Source organism: Mesoplodon bidens (assembly GCF_964165515.1).
Source record: "Mesoplodon bidens genome assembly, contig: HAP1_SCAFFOLD_94, whole genome shotgun sequence".
Classification (NCBI taxonomy): Eukaryota; Metazoa; Chordata; class Mammalia; order Artiodactyla; family Ziphiidae; genus Mesoplodon; species Mesoplodon bidens.
In genome coordinates, this window is record NW_027671809.1 from 1178045 (window position 1) to 1201302 (window position 23258).

The window sequence follows — 23258 nt, forward strand, 5'->3', positions numbered from 1 at the left end:
ATCGGGGTTAACAGATATATACAAACAGAGGTGACATATATAATCACCAAAGACCTACGGAATACCAAGAGAAGACTACTCAACATTCTGTCATAACGTACATGGGAAAAGGATCCCAGGAAGTACAGACATCTGTATATGTGTAAAAGAACCACATCTTCCACACCTACAACAAGCCAAACTTTGTAATCAAACATGCTATAATAAAAAAAAATTAAATTAAAAATACGAACAAGAAGTAGGGAGTCAAACTTGAGGGGCTTTCTCCTGGCACATTCCATTCTAAATTCCAATGTAGAACACGACGTCCATTGAGGCTCTGTTGCCCTAGTAACCAGATGTGTTAAGGGAGAACTGCTGCCACCTAGTGGCCGTTTCACACAACAGCAGCTTTAATCCCAGTGCTAATGGTCAGTTGATATTCAAAATCATTGCAGGCCTGTAAATGACACCTGCCCTGAAAACAAATCCTGGGGCCACATATCGACCAAAAAATTTAAAGGACGTCCATATTTCAAAACGACCGTTTCAAAAGGCATATTTTATGCACATTAGTGTTCTGCTTCTTTTTCTTTCTTTCTTTTTTGGTTAGAAACACGGGAATGGAAAAAGGCATCCCTCAGAAGGGGCGAAAATAGTTGCAAACGAATCAATGGACAAAGGTTTAATCTCCAATATATATAAACAGCTCATGCAGCTTAATATTAAAAAAACAAACAACCCAATACAAACATGGGCAGAATATCTAAAGAGACGTTTCTTCAAAGAAGACACAGAGATGGCTAAGACGCACATGAAAAGCTGCCCAAGAGCACTAATTATTAGAGAAATGTAAATCAAAACTACAATGAGGTATCACCTCACACCTGTTAGAATCGGCATCATCAGAAAATCTACAGACAACAAATTCTGGGGAGGGTGTGGACAAAAGGAGCCCTCTTCCACTATTGGTGGGAATGTAAATTGATAGAGTCACTATGGAGAACACTATGGAGTTTCCTTAAAAAATCTAGAAATAGAATTACCATCTGATCCAGCAATTCCACTTCTGGACATATACCCAAATAACCATAAATCAAAAAGGCACATTCACCACAATGTTCATTGCAGCACTATTTACAGTAGCCAGGTAATGGAAGCAACCTAAACGCCCAAAGACAGATGAATGGATAAAGATGGGGTACATATATAAAATGGAATATTACTCGGCCATAAAAAGGAATGAATCTGTGTCATTTGTAGAGACATCGGTGGATCTAGAGACTGTCATACAGAATGAAGTAAGTCAGAAAGGGGAAAACAAATATTGTATATTAATGCATATATGTGGAACCTAAAAAATGGTACAGATGAACTGGTTTGCAGGGAAGAAATAGAGACACAGAGGTAGAGAACAAACGTATGGACACCAAGTGTGGGAAGCCATGGGGTGGTGGTGGTGGGATGAGTTGGGAGATTGAGATTGACCTGTATACATGTATATGCATAAAACACATAACTAATAATAACCAGCTGTATAAAAAAGTAAATAAAATTAAATTTCAAAATTATAAAAAATAAAATTTAAAAATAAAACAGAAAAAAGTTCTTCCCTTCACACAGATGTATTTATAGGAATGAATTATTTCCATGCTTATATCTATAAATACATAAAAGAGGAATAAAAGCTAACTTGAACCATAAACGAAGAAAAACCTGAACCGACCAGTTATACAGAGAAAAACACTATCAGGGCACTTGCTCCAACGGTAAACAATATTGAAATTGTTCAGAGGTGGGGAATCATCTCCCATACAGGCAGCAACCCACACCCCACACAAGGAGCTTCCTCATTGCAAAGCGGGGGGACCGAGCCGAGGCATCTCTGAACAAAGGTGAGCTGAGCCCCAGGCCAGCTGTTGCTGAACTGTTCCCACCCTTCCCAGGTAAAACACCTGAATATGTACAAGGGCTTGAAAGACTAGAGGAAGGGCCGTGGAGCCACACCAGCGACAGCACGCAGGCCAACTTGGTGCCTGCAGGCCAGCCAGGGTGATCCTGGCCACGGGCGCTCTTCCGGAAGCTTTCCATTGTACTGCCTGAGATACCCCACTTGTCCCGGCCCCCACTGCTTTTTCCTTCCTCACCTCTGTCCGGAGAGAAATTCCAGCGGAAGGTATGGGTGACACATCCTCCTCCTTACAGGAGGCAGCCTGGCAACTCCTTCAGAAAGGCCAGCAGAACCCCACTCACACCGGGCCACCAACAAAGCTGTGGCCCCTCACTCCCTCCCACCAGCACAGCCCCGAGACTGCTCACGGGGCAGAGAATATGGAGGCAGGCACAGCTTCAGGGGCTATTGCTGCATGGAGCGCTGTTTATATTGACCTCAACCAGGCACACCTGGGGAGGGCCGGCCGGCAGGATAAGGCTGCCCACGTCAGCTAATCCACAACCCGCAGGGAAGCACATTGTTGAAAAGGGACCTCGCTAAGTCAGAATAGAAGGCAAGGAAAAAAAGGACACAATGCCTTTTGCAGCACCGTAGATGAGTCTAGAGGTAATCACGTGACATGTAGTAAGTCAGAAAGTGAAAGACACATATCATATCATATCACTTATAGGTGTTACCTAAAAATGGATACCAGGGCAGATATTTCCACCGAGAAGGGCAATCAGAGATTCATTAAACAAACTTATGGTTCACCAATGGAAAGGTGTGAGGATTGGTTTCATTACGATATCGGGGTTAACAGACTTATACAAACACAGGTGACATATATAATCACCAACGACCTACGGAATACCAAAAGACTACTCAACATTCTGTCATAAGGTACATGGGAAAAGGATCCCAGGAAAAACCGACATCTGTATATGTGTAAAAGAACCACATCTTCCACACCTCCAACAAGCCAAACATTGTAATCAAACTTGATGTAATAAAAAATAAAAATTAAATTAAAAACACGAACAAGAAGTAGGGAGACAAACTTGAGGGGTTTTCTCCTGGCACATTCCATTCTAAATTCCAATCTAGAACACGACTTCCATTGAGGCTCTGTTGCCCTAGTAACCAGAATTGGTAAGGGAGAACTGCTGCCACCTTGTGGCCGTTTCACACAACAGCAGCTTTAATCCCAGCGCTAAAGGTCAGTTGATATTCAAAATCATTGCAGGCCGGTAAATGACACCTGCCCTGAAAACAAATTCTGGGGTCACATATCGACCAAAAAATTCAAAGGACGTCCATACTTCAAAACGACCATTTCAAAAGGCATATTTTACACACATTAGTTTTCTACTTCTTTTTCGTTTTTTCTTTTTTGGTTAAAAACACGGGAAAGGAAAAAGACATCCCTCAAAAGGGGCGAAAATAGTTGCAAACGAATCAATGGACAAAGGTTTAATCTCCAATATATATAAACAGCTCATGCAGCTTAATATTAAAAAAACAAACAACCCAATACAAAAATGGGCAGATCTAAAGAGACGTTTCTTCAAAGAAGACACAGAGATGGCCAAGACGCACATGAAAAGCTGTTCAACAGCACTAATTATTAGAGAAATGCAAATCAAAACTACAATGAGGTATCACCTCACACCTGTTAGAATCGGCATCCTCAGAAAATCTACAAACAACAAATTCTGGGGAGGGTGTGGACAAAAGGAGACCTCTTCCACTATTGGTGGGAATGTAAATTGATACACTCACTATGGAGAACACTATGGAGTTTCCTTAAAAAAACTACAAATAGAATTACCATCTGATCCAGCAATCCCACTTCTGCTCATATACCCAAAGAAAACCATAAATCAGAAAGGCACCTTCACCACAATGTTCATTGCAGCACTATTTACAAAGGCCAGGTAATGGAAGCAACCTAAATGCCCACACACAGATGAATGGATAAATATGTGCTACATGTATAAAATGGAATATTACTCAGCCATAAAAAGGAATGAAACCGGGTCATTTGTAGAGACAGCGATGGAGCTAGAGACTGTCATACAGAATGAAGTAAGTCAGAAAGAGGAAAACAAATATTGTATATTAATGCATATATGTGGAACCTACGAAATTTTACAGAGGAACTGGTTTGCAGGGAAGAAATAGAGACACAGATGTAGAGAACAAACGTATGGACACCAAGTGTGGAAAGCCATGGGGTGGTGGTGGTGGGATGTCTTGGGAGATTGGGATTGACCTGCATACATGTATATGCATAAAATACATAACTAATAATAACCTGCTGTATAAAAAAATAAATAAAATTAAATTTCAAAATTTTAAAAAATAAAATTTAAAAATAATACAGAAAAAAGTTCTTCCCGTCACACAGATGTACTTATAGGAAAGTATTATTTCCATGCTTATATCTATAAATACATAAAAGAGGAATAAAAGCTAACGTGAACCATAAAAGAAGAAAAACCTGAACCCAACAGTTATACAGAGGAAAACCCTATCAGGGCACTTGTTCCAATGGTAAACAATATTGAAATTGGTCAGAGGTGGGGAATCATCTCCCATACAGCCATCAACACACACCCCACACAAGGAGCGTCCTCATTGCAAAGCTGGGTGACCGAGCTGAGGCATCTCTGAATAAAGGTGAGCTGAGCCCCAGGTCAGCTGCTGCTGAACTGTTCCCACCCTTCCCAGGTTAAACACCTGAATATGTACATGGGCTTGAAAGACTAGAGGAAGGGCCATGGAGCCACACCAGCGACAGCACGCAGGCCAACTTGGTGCCTGCAGGCCAGCCAGGGTGGTCCTGGCCACGGGCACTCTTCCAGAAGCTTTCCATTGTCCTGCCTGAGATAGCCACCATGTCCCGGCCCCCACTGCTTTTTTCCTTCGTCACCTCAGTCCGGAGAGAAATTCCAGCGGAAGGAATGGGTGACACATCCTCCTCTTTACAGGAGGCAGCCTGGCATCTCCTGCAGAAAGGCCAGCAGAACCCTACTCACACCGGGCCACCAACAAAGCTGTGGCCCCTCACTCCCTCCCACCAGCACAGCCCCGAGACTGCTCACGGGGCAGAGAATATGGAGGCAGGCACAGCTTCAGGGGCTATTGCTGCATGGAGCGCTGTTTATATTGACCTCAACCAGGCACACCTGGGGAGGGCCGGCCGGCAGGATAAGGCTGCCCACGTCAGCTAATCCACAACCCGCAGGGAATCACATTGTTGAAAAAGGACCTCGCTAAGTCAGAATAGAAGGCAAGGAAAAAAAGGACACAATGCCTTTTGCAGCACCGTAGATGAGTCCAGAGGTAATCACGTGACATGTAGTAAGTCAGAAAGTGAAAGACACATATCATATCACTTATAGGTGTTACCTAAAAATGGATACCAGGGCAGATATTTCCACCGAGAAGGGCAATTAGAGATTCATTAAACAAACTTATGGTTCACCAATGGAAAGGTGTGAGCATTGGTTTAATTACGATATCAGGGTTAACAGACTTATACAAACACAGGTGACATATATAATCACCAAAGACCTAGGGAATACCAAAAGACTACTCAACATTCTGTCATAACGTACATGGGAAAAGGATCCCAGGAAAAACCGACATCTGTATATGTGTAAAGGAACGACATCTTCCACACCTACAACAAGCCAAACATTTTAATCAAACTTGCTGTAATAAAAAATAAAAATTAAATTAAAAACACGAACAAAAAGTAGGGAGACAAACATGAGGGGCTTTCTCCTGGCACATTCCATTCTAAATTCCAATCTAGAACACGACTTCCATTGAGTCTCTGTTGCCCTAGTAACCAGAATTGGTAAGGGAGAACTGCTGCCACCTTGTGGCCGTTTCACACAACAGCAGCTATAATCCCAGCGCTAATGGTCAGATGATATTCAAAATCATTGCAGGCCGGTAAATGACACCTGCCCTGAAAACAAATCCTGGTGTCACATATCGACCAAAAAATTCAAAGGACGTCCATATTTCAAAACGACCGTTTCAAAAGCCATATTTTACGCACATTAGTGTTCTTCTTCTTTTTGTTTCTTTACTTTTTTGTTAAAAAAACAGGAATGGAAAAAGGCATCCCTCAGAATGGGCAAAAATCGTTGAAAACGAATCAATAGACAAAGGTTTAATCTCCAATATATAAACAGCTCATGCATCTTAATATTAAAAAAAACACAAAACCCAATACAAAAATGGGCAGTAGATCTAAAGAGACGTTTCTTCAAAGACGACACAGAGGTGGCCAAGACGCTCATGAAAAGCTGCTGAAGAGCACTAATTATTAGAGAAATGCAAATCGAAACTACAATGAGGTATCACCTCACACCTGTTAGAATCGGCATCATCAGAAAATCTACAAACAACAAATTCTGGGGAGGGTGTGGACAAAAGGATCCCTCTTCCACTATTGGTGGGAATGTAAATTGATACAGTCACTATGGAGAACACTATGGAGTTTCCTTAAAAAAACTAGAAATAGAATTACCATCTGATCCTGCAATCCCACTTCTGGGAATAGACCCAGAGAAAACCATAAATCAAAAAGGCACATTCACCACAATGTTCATTGCAGCACTATTTACAAAGGCCAGGTAATGGAAGCAATATAAATGCCCTCACACAGATGAATGGATAAAGATGTGATACATGTATAAAATGGAATATTACTCAACCATAAAAAGGAATGAAACTGGGTCATTTGTAGAGACATCGATGGATCTAGAGACTGTCATACAGAATGAAGTAGGTCAGAAAGAGGAAAACAAATATTGTATATTAATGCATATATGTGGAACCTAAAAAATGGTACAGATGAACTGGTTTGCAGGGAAGAAATAGAGACACAGAGGTAGAGAACAAACGTATGGACACCAAGTGTGGGAAGCCATGGGGTGGTGGTGGTGGGATGAGTTGGGAGATTGAGATTGACCTGTATACATGTATATGCATAAAACACATAACTAATAATAACCAGCTGTATAAAAAAGTAAATAAAATTAAATTTCAAAATTATAAAAAATAAAATTTAAAAATAAAACAGAAAAAAGTTCTTCCCTTCACACAGATGTATTTATAGGAATGAATTATTTCCATGCTTATATCTATAAATACATAAAAGAGGAATAAAAGCTAACTTGAACCATAAACGAAGAAAAACCTGAACCGACCAGTTATACAGAGAAAAACACTATCAGGGCACTTGCTCCAACGGTAAACAATATTGAAATTGTTCAGAGGTGGGGAATCATCTCCCATACAGGCAGCAACCCACACCCCACACAAGGAGCTTCCTCATTGCAAAGCGGGGGGACCGAGCCGAGGCATCTCTGAACAAAGGTGAGCTGAGCCCCAGGCCAGCTGTTGCTGAACTGTTCCCACCCTTCCCAGGTAAAACACCTGAATATGTACAAGGGCTTGAAAGACTAGAGGAAGGGCCGTGGAGCCACACCAGCGACAGCACGCAGGCCATCTTGGTGCCTGCAGGCCAGCCAGGGTGATCCTGGCCACGGGCGCTCTTCCGGAAGCTTTCCATTGTACTGCCTGAGATACCCCACTTGTCCCGGCCCCCACTGCTTTTTCCTTCCTCACCTCTGTCCGGAGAGAAATTCCAGCGGAAGGTATGGGTGACACATCCTCCTCCTTACAGGAGGCAGCCTGGCAACTCCTTCAGAAAGGCCAGCAGAACCCCACTCACACCGGGCCACCAACAAAGCTGTGGCCCCTCACTCCCTCCCACCAGCACAGCCCCGAGACTACTCACGGGGCAGAGAATATGGAGGCAGGCACAGCTTCAGGGGCTATTGCTGCATGGAGCGCTGTTTATATTGACCTCAACCAGGCACACCTTGGGAGGGCCGGCCGGCAAGATAAGGCTGCCCACGTCAGCTAATCCACAACCCGCAGGGAAGCACATTGTTGAAAAGGGACCTCGCTAAGTCAGAATAGAAGGCAAGGAAAAAAAGGACACAATGCCTTTTGCAGCACCGTAGATGAGTCTAGAGGTAATCACGTGACATGTAGTAAGTCAGAAAGTGAAAGACACATATCATATCATATCACTTATAGGTGTTACCTAAAAATGGATACCAGGGCAGATATTTCCACCGAGAAGGGCAATCAGAGATTCATTAAACAAACTTATGGTTCACCAATGGAAAGGTGTGAGGATTGGTTTCATTACGATATCGGGGTTAACAGAGTTATACAAACACAGGTGACATATATAATCACCAACGACCTACGGAATACCAAAAGACTACTCAACATTCTGTCATAAGGTACATGGGAAAAGGATCCCAGGAAAAACCGACATCTGTATATGTGTAAAAGAACCACATCTTCCACACCTCCAACAAGCCAAACATTGTAATCAAACTTGATGTAATAAAAAATAAAAATTAAATTAAAAACACGAACAAGAAGTAGGGAGACAAACTTGAGGGGTTTTCTCCTGGCACATTCCATTCTAAATTCCAATCTAGAACACGACTTCCATTGAGGCTCTGTTGCCCTAGTAACCAGAATTGGTAAGGGAGAACTGCTGCCACCTTGTGGCCGTTTCACACAACAGCAGCTTTAATCCCAGCGCTAAAGGTCAGTTGATATTCAAAATCATTGCAGGCCGGTAAATGACACCTGCCCTGAAAACAAATTCTGGGGTCACATATCGACCAAAAAATTCAAAGGACGTCCATACTTCAAAACGACCATTTCAAAAGGCATATTTTACACACATTAGTTTTCTACTTCTTTTTCGTTTTTTCTTTTTTGGTTAAAAACACGGGAAAGGAAAAAGACATCCCTCAAAAGGGGCGAAAATAGTTGCAAACGAATCAATGGACAAAGGTTTAATCTCCAATATATATAAACAGCTCATGCAGCTTAATATTAAAAAAACAAACAACCCAATACAAAAATGGGCAGATCTAAAGAGACGTTTCTTCAAAGAAGACACAGAGATGGCCAAGACGCACATGAAAAGCTGTTCAACAGCACTAATTATTAGAGAAATGCAAATCAAAACTACAATGAGGTATCACCTCACACCTGTTAGAATCGGCATCCTCAGAAAATCTACAAACAACAAATTCTGGGGAGGGTGTGGACAAAAGGAGACCTCTTCCACTATTGGTGGGAATGTAAATTGATACACTCACTATGGAGAACACTATGGAGTTTCCTTAAAAAAACTACAAATAGAATTACCATCTGATCCAGCAATCCCACTTCTGCTCATATACCCAAAGAAAACCATAAATCAGAAAGGCACCTTCACCACAATGTTCATTGCAGCACTATTTACAAAGGCCAGGTAATGGAAGCAACCTAAATGCCCACACACAGATGAATGGATAAATATGTGCTACATGTATAAAATGGAATATTACTCAGCCATAAAAAGGAATGAAACCGGGTCATTTGTAGAGACAGCGATGGAGCTAGAGACTGTCATACAGAATGAAGTAAGTCAGAAAGAGGAAAACAAATATTGTATATTAATGCATATATGTGGAACCTACGAAATTTTACAGAGGAACTGGTTTGCAGGGAAGAAATAGAGACACAGATGTAGAGAACAAACGTATGGACACCAAGTGTGGAAAGCCATGGGGTGGTGGTGGTGGGATGAGTTGGGAGATTGAGATTGACCTGTATACATGTATATGCATAAAACACATAACTAATAATAACCAGCTGTATAAAAAAGTAAATAAAATTAAATTTCAAAATTATAAAAAATAAAATTTAAAAATAAAACAGAAAAAAGTTCTTCCCTTCACACAGATGTATTTATAGTAATGAATTATTTCCATGCTTATATCTATAAATACATAAAAGAGGAATAAAAGCTAACTTGAACCATAAACGAAGAAAAACCTGAACCGACCAGTTATACAGAGAAAAACACTATCAGGGCACTTGCTCCAACGGTAAACAATATTGAAATTGTTCAGAGGTGGGGAATCATCTCCCATACAGGCAGCAACCCACACCCCACACAAGGAGCTTCCTCATTGCAAAGCAGGGGGACCGAGCCGAGGCATCTCTGAACAAAGGTGAGCTGAGCCCCAGGCCAGCTGTTGCTGAACTGTTCCCACCCTTCCCAGGTAAAACACCTGAATATGTACAAGGGCTTGAAAGACTAGAGGAAGGGCCGTGGAGCCACACCAGCGACAGCACGCAGGCCATCTTGGTGCCTGCAGGCCAGCCAGGGTGATCCTGGCCACGGGCGCTCTTCCGGAAGCTTTCCATTGTACTGCCTGAGATACCCCACTTGTCCCGGCCCCCACTGCTTTTTCCTTCCTCACCTCTGTCCGGAGAGAAATTCCAGCGGAAGGTATGGGTGACACATCCTCCTCCTTACAGGAGGCAGCCTGGCAACTCCTTCAGAAAGGCCAGCAGAACCCCACTCACACCGGGCCACCAACAAAGCTGTGGCCCCTCACTCCCTCCCACCAGCACAGCCCCGAGACTGCTCACGGGGCAGAGAATATGGAGGCAGGCACAGCTTCAGGGGCTATTGCTGCATGGAGCGCTGTTTATATTGACCTCAACCAGGCACACCTGGGGAGGGCCGGCCGGCAAGATAAGGCTGCCCACGTCAGCTAATCCACAACCCGCAGGGAAGCACATTGTTGAAAAGGGACCTCGCTAAGTCAGAATAGAAGGCAAGGAAAAAAAGGACACAATGCCTTTTGCAGCACCGTAGATGAGTCTAGAGGTAATCACGTGACATGTAGTAAGTCAGAAAGTGAAAGACACATATCATATCATATCACTTATAGGTGTTACCTAAAAATGGATACCAGGGCAGATATTTCCACCGAGAAGGGCAATCAGAGATTCATTAAACAAACTTATGGTTCACCAATGGAAAGGTGTGAGGATTGGTTTCATTACGATATCGGGGTTAACAGACTTATACAAACACAGGTGACATATATAATCACCAACGACCTACGGAATACCAAAAGACTACTCAACATTCTGTCATAAGGTACATGGGAAAAGGATCCCAGGAAAAACCGACATCTGTATATGTGTAAAAGAACCACATCTTCCACACCTCCAACAAGCCAAACATTGTAATCAAACTTGATGTAATAAAAAATAAAAATTAAATTAAAAACACGAACAAGAAGTAGGGAGACAAACTTGAGGGGTTTTCTCCTGGCACATTCCATTCTAAATTCCAATCTAGAACACGACTTCCATTGAGGCTCTGTTGCCCTAGTAACCAGAATTGGTAAGGGAGAACTGCTGCCACCTTGTGGCCGTTTCACACAACAGCAGCTTTAATCCCAGCGCTAAAGGTCAGTTGATATTCAAAATCATTGCAGGCCGGTAAATGACACCTGCCCTGAAAACAAATTCTGGGGTCACATATCGACCAAAAAATTCAAAGGACGTCCATACTTCAAAACGACCATTTCAAAAGGCATATTTTACACACATTAGTTTTCTACTTCTTTTTCGTTTTTTCTTTTTTGGTTAAAAACACGGGAAAGGAAAAAGACATCCCTCAAAAGGGGCGAAAATAGTTGCAAACGAATCAATGGACAAAGGTTTAATCTCCAATATATATAAACAGCTCATGCAGCTTAATATTAAAAAAACAAACAACCCAATACAAAAATGGGCAGATCTAAAGAGACGTTTCTTCAAAGAAGACACAGAGATGGCCAAGACGCACATGAAAAGCTGTTCAACAGCACTAATTATTAGAGAAATGCAAATCAAAACTACAATGAGGTATCACCTCACACCTGTTAGAATCGGCATCCTCAGAAAATCTACAAACAACAAATTCTGGGGAGGGTGTGGACAAAAGGAGACCTCTTCCACTATTGGTGGGAATGTAAATTGATACACTCACTATGGAGAACACTATGGAGTTTCCTTAAAAAAACTACAAATAGAATTACCATCTGATCCAGCAATCCCACTTCTGCTCATATACCCAAAGAAAACCATAAATCAGAAAGGCACCTTCACCACAATGTTCATTGCAGCACTATTTACAAAGGCCAGGTAATGGAAGCAACCTAAATGCCCACACACAGATGAATGGATAAATATGTGCTACATGTATAAAATGGAATATTACTCAGCCATAAAAAGGAATGAAACCGGGTCATTTGTAGAGACAGCGATGGAGCTAGAGACTGTCATACAGAATGAAGTAAGTCAGAAAGAGGAAAACAAATATTGTATATTAATGCATATATGTGGAACCTACGAAATTTTACAGAGGAACTGGTTTGCAGGGAAGAAATAGAGACACAGATGTAGAGAACAAACGTATGGACACCAAGTGTGGAAAGCCATGGGGTGGTGGTGGTGGGATGTCTTGGGAGATTGGGATTGACCTGCATACATGTATATGCATAAAATACATAACTAATAATAACCTGCTGTATAAAAAAATAAATAAAATTAAATTTCAAAATTTTAAAAAATAAAATTTAAAAATAATACAGAAAAAAGTTCTTCCCGTCACACAGATGTACTTATAGGAAAGTATTATTTCCATGCTTATATCTATAAATACATAAAAGAGGAATAAAAGCTAACGTGAACCATAAAAGAAGAAAAACCTGAACCCAACAGTTATACAGAGGAAAACCCTATCAGGGCACTTGTTCCAATGGTAAACAATATTGAAATTGGTCAGAGGTGGGGAATCATCTCCCATACAGCCATCAACACACACCCCACACAAGGAGCGTCCTCATTGCAAAGCTGGGTGACCGAGCTGAGGCATCTCTGAATAAAGGTGAGCTGAGCCCCAGGTCAGCTGCTGCTGAACTGTTCCCACCCTTCCCAGGTTAAACACCTGAATATGTACATGGGCTTGAAAGACTAGAGGAAGGGCCATGGAGCCACACCAGCGACAGCACGCAGGCCAACTTGGTGCCTGCAGGCCAGCCAGGGTGGTCCTGGCCACGGGCACTCTTCCAGAAGCTTTCCATTGTCCTGCCTGAGATAGCCACCCTGTCCCGGCCCCCACTGCTTTTTTCCTTCGTCACCTCAGTCCGGAGAGAAATTCCAGCGGAAGGAATGGGTGACACATCCTCCTCTTTACAGGAGGCAGCCTGGCATCTCCTGCAGAAAGGCCAGCAGAACCCCACTCACACCGGGCCACCAACAAAGCTGTGGCCCCTCACTCCCTCCCACCAGCACAGCCCCGAGACTGCTCACGGGGCAGAGAATATGGAGGCAGGCACAGCTTCAGGGGCTATTGCTGCATGGAGCGCTGTTTATATTGACCTCAACCAGGCACACCTGGGGAGGGCCGGCCGGCAGGATAAGGCTGCCCACGTCAGCTAATCCACAACCCGCAGGGAATCACATTGTTGAAAAAGGACCTCGCTAAGTCAGAATAGAAGGCAAGGAAAAAAAGGACACAATGCCTTTTGCAGCACCGTAGATGAGTCCAGAGGTAATCACGTGACATGTAGTAAGTCAGAAAGTGAAAGACACATATCATATCACTTATAGGTGTTACCTAAAAATGGATACCAGGGCAGATATTTCCACCGAGAAGGGCAATTAGAGATTCATTAAACAAACTTATGGTTCACCAATGGAAAGGTGTGAGCATTGGTTTAATTACGATATCAGGGTTAACAGACTTATACAAACACAGGTGACATATATAATCACCAAAGACCTAGGGAATACCAAAAGACTACTCAACATTCTGTCATAACGTACATGGGAAAAGGATCCCAGGAAAAACCGACATCTGTATATGTGTAAAGGAACGACATCTTCCACACCTACAACAAGCCAAACATTTTAATCAAACTTGCTGTAATAAAAAATAAAAATTAAATTAAAAACACGAACAAAAAGTAGGGAGACAAACATGAGGGGCTTTCTCCTGGCACATTCCATTCTAAATTCCAATCTAGAACACGACTTCCATTGAGTCTCTGTTGCCCTAGTAACCAGAATTGGTAAGGGAGAACTGCTGCCACCTTGTGGCCGTTTCACACAACAGCAGCTATAATCCCAGCGCTAATGGTCAGATGATATTCAAAATCATTGCAGGCCGGTAAATGACACCTGCCCTGAAAACAAATCCTGGTGTCACATATCGACCAAAAAATTCAAAGGACGTCCATATTTCAAAACGACCGTTTCAAAAGCCATATTTTACGCACATTAGTGTTCTTCTTCTTTTTGTTTCTTTACTTTTTTGTTAAAAAAACAGGAATGGAAAAAGGCATCCCTCAGAATGGGCAAAAATCGTTGAAAACGAATCAATAGACAAAGGTTTAATCTCCAATATATAAACAGCTCATGCATCTTAATATTAAAAAAAACACAAAACCCAATACAAAAATGGGCAGTAGATCTAAAGAGACGTTTCTTCAAAGACGACACAGAGGTGGCCAAGACGCTCATGAAAAGCTGCTGAAGAGCACTAATTATTAGAGAAATGCAAATCGAAACTACAATGAGGTATCACCTCACACCTGTTAGAATCGGCATCATCAGAAAATCTACAAACAACAAATTCTGGGGAGGGTGTGGACAAAAGGATCCCTCTTCCACTATTGGTGGGAATGTAAATTGATACAGTCACTATGGAGAACACTATGGAGTTTCCTTAAAAAAACTAGAAATAGAATTACCATCTGATCCTGCAATCCCACTTCTGGGAATAGACCCAGAGAAAACCATAAATCAAAAAGGCACATTCACCACAATGTTCATTGCAGCACTATTTACAAAGGCCAGGTAATGGAAGCAATATAAATGCCCTCACACAGATGAATGGATAAAGATGTGATACATGTATAAAATGGAATATTACTCAACCATAAAAAGGAATGAAACTGGGTCATTTGTAGAGACATCGATGGATCTAGAGACTGTCATACAGAATGAAGTAGGTCAGAAAGAGGAAAACAAATATTGTATATTAATGCATATATGTGGAACCTAAAAAATGGTACAGATGAACTGGTTTGCAGGGAAGAAATAGAGACACAGAGGTAGAGAACAAACGTATGGACACCAAGTGTGGGAAGCCATGGGGTGGTGGTGGTGGGATGAGTTGGGAGATTGAGATTGACCTGTATACATGTATATGCATAAAACACATAACTAATAATAACCAGCTGTATAAAAAAGTAAATAAAATTAAATTTCAAAATTATAAAAAATAAAATTTAAAAATAAAACAGAAAAAAGTTCTTCCCTTCACACAGATGTATTTATAGTAATGAATTATTTCCATGCTTATATCTATAAATACATAAAAGAGGAATAAAAGCTAACTTGAACCATAAACGAAGAAAAACCTGAACCGACCAGTTATACAGAGAAAAACACTATCAGGGCACTTGCTCCAACGGTAAACAATATTGAAATTGTTCAGAGGTGGGGAATCATCTCCCATACAGGCAGCAACCCACACCCCACACAAGGAGCTTCCTCATTGCAAAGCAGGGGGACCGAGCCGAGGCATCTCTGAACAAAGGTGAGCTGAGCCCCAGGCCAGCTGTTGCTGAACTGTTCCCACCCTTCCCAGGTAAAACACCTGAATATGTACAAGGGCTTGAAAGACTAGAGGAAGGGCCGTGGAGCCACACCAGCGACAGCACGCAGGCCATCTTGGTGCCTGCAGGCCAGCCAGGGTGATCCTGGCCACGGGCGCTCTTCCGGAAGCTTTCCATTGTACTGCCTGAGATACCCCACTTGTCCCGGCCCCCACTGCTTTTTCCTTCCTCACCTCTGTCCGGAGAGAAATTCCAGCGGAAGGTATGGGTGACACATCCTCCTCCTTACAGGAGGCAGCCTGGCAACTCCTTCAGAAAGGCCAGCAGAACCCCACTCACACCGGGCCACCAACAAAGCTGTGGCCCCTCACTCCCTCCCACCAGCACAGCCCCGAGACTGCTCACGGGGCAGAGAATATGGAGGCAGGCACAGCTTCAGGGGCTATTGCTGCATGGAGCGCTGTTTATATTGACCTCAACCAGGCACACCTGGGGAGGGCCGGCCGGCAAGATAAGGCTGCCCACGTCAGCTAATCCACAACCCGCAGGGAAGCACATTGTTGAAAAGGGACCTCGCTAAGTCAGAATAGAAGGCAAGGAAAAAAAGGACACAATGCCTTTTGCAGCACCGTAGATGAGTCTAGAGGTAATCACGTGACATGTAGTAAGTCAGAAAGTGAAAGACACATATCATATCATATCACTTATAGGTGTTACCTAAAAATGGATACCAGGGCAGATATTTCCACCGAGAAGGGCAATCAGAGATTCATTAAACAAACTTATGGTTCACCAATGGAAAGGTGTGAGGATTGGTTTCATTACGATATCGGGGTTAACAGACTTATACAAACACAGGTGACATATATAATCACCAAAGACCTACGGAATACCAAAAGACTACTCAACATTCTGTCATAAGGTACATGGGAAAAGGATCCCAGGAAAAACCGACATCTGTATATGTATAAAAGAACCACATCTTCCACACCTACAACAAGCCAAACATTGTAATCAAACTTGCTGTAATAAAAAATAAAAATTAAATTAAAAACACGAACAAGAAGTAGGGAGACAAACTTGAGGGTTTTTCTCCTGGCACATTCCATTCTAAATTCCAATCTAGAACACGACTTCCATTGAGGCTCTGTTGCCCTAGTAACCAGAATTGGTAAGGGAGAACTGCTGCCACCTTGTGGCCGTTTCACACAACAGCAGCTTTAATCCCAGCACTAAAGGTCAGTTGATATTCAAAATCATTGCATGCCGGTAAATGACACCTGCCCTGAAAACAAATTCTGTGGTCACATATCGACCAAAAAATTCAAAGGACGTCCATACTTCAAAACGACCGTTTCAAAAGGCATATTTTACACACATTAGTTTTCTACTTCTTTTTCGTTTTTTCTTTTTTGGTTAAAAACACGGGAAAGGAAAAAGACATCCCTCAAAAGGGGCGAAAATAGTTGCAAACGAATCAATGGACAAAGGTTTAATCTCCAATATATATAAACAGCTCATGCAGCTTAATATTAAAAAAACAAACAACCCAATACAAAAATGGGCAGATCTAAAGAGACGTTTCTTCAAAGAAGACACAGAGATGGCCAAGACGCACATGAAAAGCTGTTCAACAGCACTAATTATTAGAGAAATGCAAATCAAAACTACAATGAGGTATCACCTCACACCTGTTAGAATCGGCATCATCAGAAAATCTACAAACAACAAATTCTGGGGAGGGTGTGGACAAAAGGAGACCTCTTCCACTATTGGTGGGAATGTAAATTGATACACTCACTATGGAGAACACTATGGAGTTTCCTTAAAAAAACTACAAATAGAATTACCATCTGATCCAGCAATCCCACTTCTGCTCATATACCCAAAGAAAACCATAAATCAGAAAGGCACATTCACCACATTGTTCATTGCAGCACTATTTACAAAGGCCAGGTAATGGAAGCAACCTAAATGCCCACACACAGATGAATGGATAAATATGTGCTACATGTATAAAATGGAATATTACTCAGCCATAAAAAGGAATGAAACCGGGTCATTTGTAGAGACAGCGATGGATCTAGAGACGGTCATACAGAATGAAGTAAGTCAGAAAGAGGAAAACAAATATTGTATATTAATGCATATATGTGGAACCTACGAAATTTTACAGAGGAACTGGTTTGCAGGGAAGAAATAGAGACACAGATGTAGAGAACAAACGTATGGACACCAAGTGTGGAAAGCCATGGGGTGGTGGTGGTGGGATGTCTTGGGAGATTGGGATTCACCTGCATACATGTATATGCATAAAATACATAACTAATAATAACCTGCTGTATAAAAAAATAAATAAAATTAAATTTCAAAATTTTAAAAAATAAAATTTAAAAATAATACAGAAAAAAGTTCTTCCCGTCACACAGATGTATTTATAGGAAAGTATTATTTCCATGCTTATATCTATAAATACATAAAAGAGGAATAAAAGCTAACATGAACCATAAAAGAAGAAAAACCTGAACCCAACAGTTATACAGAGGAAAACCCTATCAGGGCACTTGTTCCAATGGTAAACAATATTGAAATTGGTCAGAGGTGGGGAATCATCTCCCATACAGCCATCAACACACACCCCACACAAGGAGCGTCCTCATTGCAAAGCTGGGTGACCGAGCTGAGGCATCTCTGAATAAAGGTGAGCTGAGCCCCAGGTCAGCTGCTGCTGAACTGTTCCCACCCTTCCCAGGTTAAACACCTGAATATGTACATGGGCTTGAAAGACTAGAGGAAGGGCCATGGAGCCACACCAGTGACAGCACGCAGGCCAACTTGGTGCCTGCAGGCCAGCCAGGGTGGTCCTGGCCACGGGCACTCTTCCAGAAGCTTTCCATTGTCCGGCCTGAGATAGCCACCCTGTCCCGGCCCCCACTGCTTTTTTCCTTCGTCACCTCAGTCCGGAGAGAAATTCCAGCGGAAGGAATGGGTGACACATTCTCCTCTTTACAGGAGGCAGCCTGGCATCTCCTGCAGAAAGGCCAGCAGAACCCCACTCACACCGGGCCACCAACAAAGCTGTGGCCCCTCACTCCCTCCCACCAGCACAGCCCCGAGACTGCTCACGGGGCAGAGAATATGGAGGCAGGCACAGCTTCAGGGGCTATTGCTGCATGGAGCGCTGTTTATAGTGACCTTAACCAGGCACACCTGGGGAGGGCCGGCCGGCAGGATAAGGCTGCCCACGTCAGCTAATCCACAACCCGCAGGGAATCACATTGTTGAAAAGGGACCTCGCTAAGTCAGAATAGAAGGCAAGGAAAAAAAGGACACAATGCCTTTTGCAGCACCGTAGATGAGTCCAGAGGTAATCACGTGACATGTAGTAAGTCAGAAAGTGAAAGACACATATCATATCATATCACTTATAGGTGTTACCTAAAAATGGATACCAGGGCAGATATTTCCACCGAGAAGGGCAATTAGAGATTCATTAAACAAACTTATGGTTCACCAATGGAAAGGTGTGAGCATTGGTTTCATTACGATATCGGGGTTAACAGACTTATACAAACACAGGTGACATATATAATCACCAAAGACCTAGGGAATACCAAAAGACTACTCAACATTCTGTCATAACGTACATGGGAAAAGGATCCCAGGAAAAACCGACATCGGTATATGTGTAAAAGGACCACATCTTCTACACCTACAACAAGCCAAACATTTTAATCAAACTTGCTGTAATAAAAAATAAAAATTAAATTAAAAACACGAACAAAAAGTAGGGAGACAAACATGAGGGGCTTTCTCCTGGCACATTCCATTCTAAATTCCAATCTAGAACACGACTTCCATTGAGTCTCTGTTGCCCTAGTAACCAGAATTGGTAAGGGAGAACTGCTGCCACCTTGTGGCCGTTTCACACAACAGCAGCTATAATCCCAGCGCTAATGGTCAGTTGATATTCAAAATCATTGCAGGCCGGTAAATGACACCTGCCCTGAAAACAAATCCTGGTGTCACATATCGACCAAAAAATTCAAAGGACGTCCATATTTCAAAACGACCGTTTCAAAAGCCATATTTTACGCACATTAGTGTTCTTCTTCTTTTTGTTTCTTTACTTTTTTGTTAAAAAAACAGGAATGGAAAAAGGCATCCCTCAGAATGGGCAAAAATCGTTGAAAACGAATCAATGGACAAAGGTTTAATCTCCAATATATAAACAGCTCATGCATCTTAATATTAAAAAAAACAAAAAACCCAATACAAAAATGGGCAGTAGATCTAAAGAGACGTTTCTTCAAAGACGACACAGAGGTGGCCAAGACGCACATGAAAAGCTGCTGAAGAGCACTAATTATTAGAGAAATGCAAATCGAAACTACAATGAGGTATCACCTCACACCTGTTAGAATCGGCATCATCAGAAAATCTACAAACAACAAATTCTGGGGAGGGTGTGGACAAAAGGATCCCTCTTCCACTATTGGTGGGAATGTAAATTGATACAGTCACTATGGAGAACACTATGGAGTTTCCTTAAAAAAACTAGAAATAGAATTACCATCTGATCCTGCAATCCCACTTCTGGGAATAGACCCAGAGAAAACCATAAATCAAAAAGGCACATTCACCACAATGTTCATTGCAGCACTATTTACAAAGGCCAGGTAATGGAAGCAATATAAATGCCCTCACACAGATGAATGGATAAAGATGTGATACATGTATAAAATGGAATATTACTCAACCATAAAAAGGAATGAAACTGGGTCATTTGTAGAGACATCGATGGATCTAGAGACTGTCATACAGAATGAAGTAGGTCAGAAAGAGGAAAACAAATATTGTATATTAATGCATATATGTGGAACCTAAAAATGGTACAGATGAACTGGTTTGCAGGGAAGAAATAGAGACACAGAGGTAGAGAACAAACGTATGGACACCAAGTGTGGGAAGCCATGGGGTGGTGGTGGTGGGATGAGTTGGGAGATTGAGATTGACCTGTATACATGTATATGCATAAAACACATAACTAATAATAACCAGCTGTATAAAAAAGTAAATAAAATTAAATTTCAAAATCTTAAAAAATAAAATTTAAATATAAAACAGAAAAAGGTTCTTCCCTTCACACAGATGTATTTATAGGAATGAATTATTTCCATGCTTATATCTATAAATATATAAAAGAGGAATAAAATCTAACTTGAACCATAAAAGGAAAAATACCTGAACCCACCAGTTATACAGAGGAAAACCCTATCAGGGCACTTGTTCCAGCGGCAAACAATTCTGAAATTGGTCAGAGGTGGGGAATCATCTCCCATACAGCCAGCAACCCACAACCCACACAAGGAGCGTCCTCATTGCAAAGCTGGGGGACCGAGCCGAGGCATCTCTAAAAAAAGGTGAGCTGAGCCGCAGGCCAGCTGTTGCTGAACTGTTCCCACCCTTCCCAGGTAAAACAACTGAATATGTACAAGGGCTTGAAAGACTAGAGGAAGGGCCGTGGACCACAACAGCGACAGCACGCAGGCCAACTTGGTGCCTGCAGGCCAGCCAGGGTGTTCCTGGCCCCGGGCGCTCTTCCGGAAGCTTTCCATTGTCCTGCCTGAGATACCCCACCTGTCGCGGCCCCCACTGCTTTTTTCCTTCCTCACCTCTGTCCGGAGAGAAATTCCAGCAGAAGGTATGGGTGACACATCCTCTTCTTTACAGGAGGCAGCCTGGCAAATACTGCAGAAAGGCCAGGAGAACCCCACTCACACCGGGCCACCAACAAATCTGTGGCACCTCATTCCCTCCCACCAGCACAGCCCCGAGACTGCTGACGGGGCAGAGAATATGGAGTCAGGAACAGCTTCAGGGGCTATTGCTGCCTGGAGCGCTGTTTATATTGACCTCAACCAGGCACTCCTGGGGAGGGCCGGGCGGCAGGGTAAGGCTGCCCAGGTGAGCTAATCCACAACACTCAGGGAATCACATTGTTGAAAATGGACCTCGCTAAGGCAGAAGAGAAGCCAAGGAAAAAAAGAACACAATGCCATTTGCACCACCGTAGATGAGTCTAGAGGTAATCACGTGACTTGTAGTAAGTGAGAAAGTGAAAGACACATATCATATCATATCACTTATAGGTGTTACCTAAAAATGGATAACAGGGCATATATTTCCACCGAGAAGGGCAATCAGAGATTCATTAAACAAACTTATGGTTCACCAATGGAAAGGTGTGAGGATTGGTTTCATTACGATATCGGGTTTAACAGACTTATACAAACACAGGTGACATATATAATCACCAAAGACCTACGGAATACCAAAAGACTACTCAACATTCTGTCATAACGTACATGGGAAAAGGATCCCAGGAAAAACAGACATCTGTATATGTGTAAAAGAACCACATCTTCCAAACCTCCAACAAGCCAAACATTGTAATCAAACTTGCTGTAATAAAAAACAAAAAATTAAATTAAAAACACGAACAAGAAGTAGGGAGACAAACTTGAGGGGCTTTCTCCTGTCACATTCCATTCTAAATTCCAATTTAGAACACGACTTCCATTGAGGCTCTGTTGCCCTAGTAACCAGAATTGGTAAGGGAGAACTGCTGCCACCTTGTGGCCGTTTCACACAACAGCAGCTTTAATCCCAGCGCTCATGGTCAGTTGATATTCAAAATCATTGTAGGCCTGTAAATGACACCTGCCCTGAAAACAAATCCTGGGGTCACATATTGACCAAAAAATTTAAAGGACGTCCATATTTCAAAACGACCGTTTCAAAAGGCATATTTTATGCACATTAGTGTTCTGCTTCTTTTTCTTTCTTTCTTTTTAGGTTAAAAACACGGGAATGGAAAAAGGCATCCCTCAGAAGGGGCGAAAATAGTTGCAAACGAATCAATGGACAAAGGTTTAATCTCCAATATATATAAACAGCTCATGCAGCTTATTAAAAAAACAAACAACCCAATACAAAAATGGGCAGATGATCTAAAGAGACGTTTCTTCAAAGAAGACACAGAGATGGCCAAGACGCACATGAAAAGCTGCTCAAGAGCACTAATTATTAGAGAAATGCAAATCAAAACTACAATGAGGTATCACCTCACACCTGTTAGAATCGGCATCATCAGAAAATCTACAAACAAATTCTGGGGAGGGTGTGGACAAAAGGAGCCCTCTTCCACTATGGTGGGAATGTAAATTGATACAGTCACTATGGAGAACAGTATGGAGTTTCCTTAAAAGAACTAGAAATAGAAACCTTGACTTTCCCTAACCCTAACCATAGCCCGGAACGGAATCCTACCACCAACCCTACACCTTATCTATGCCGTACACTAATCCTAATCCGTACGCTGGCACTAACCAGTGAGTCAACACGTACCCTGACCCTAACACGTTTCCATACCCTCAGCTGTGCCCTAAAACTTGTCGTTGCCTATCCTTAACCTTAGCCCGGAACGGAAACCTACCATCAGCCCTACACCTTACCCTAAGCTGTACCCTAATCCTAATTCATACATCAACACGTACCCTGACCCTAACACGTTTCCGTACCCTCACCTCTGCCATAAACCTTGCCGTTCCCTAACCCTAACCCTAGCCCGGAACGGAAACCTACCACCAACCCTACACTTTACCTTACACCGTACCCTAATCCTAATTCGTATGCTGACACTAACCTGTGCATCAACACATACCCTGACCCTAACACGTTTCGTACCCTCACCTGTGCCCTTAACT

At 42.3% G+C, this 23258-nt stretch overlaps 1 long non-coding RNA gene across 1 annotated transcript in view; it reads left to right on the plus strand.

Annotated features, from left to right (window-relative positions):
* The window catches only part of LOC308611019, a 722564-nt gene extending 704554 nt beyond the window's left edge, over positions 1-18010 (plus strand). The window contains exon 2 of the long non-coding RNA XR_014014751.1: positions 17902-18010. This is a non-coding gene — a long non-coding RNA (uncharacterized lncRNA). The remainder of the gene's footprint in view (positions 1-17901) is intronic.
* The last annotated feature ends 5248 nt before the right edge of the window (positions 18011-23258 follow it).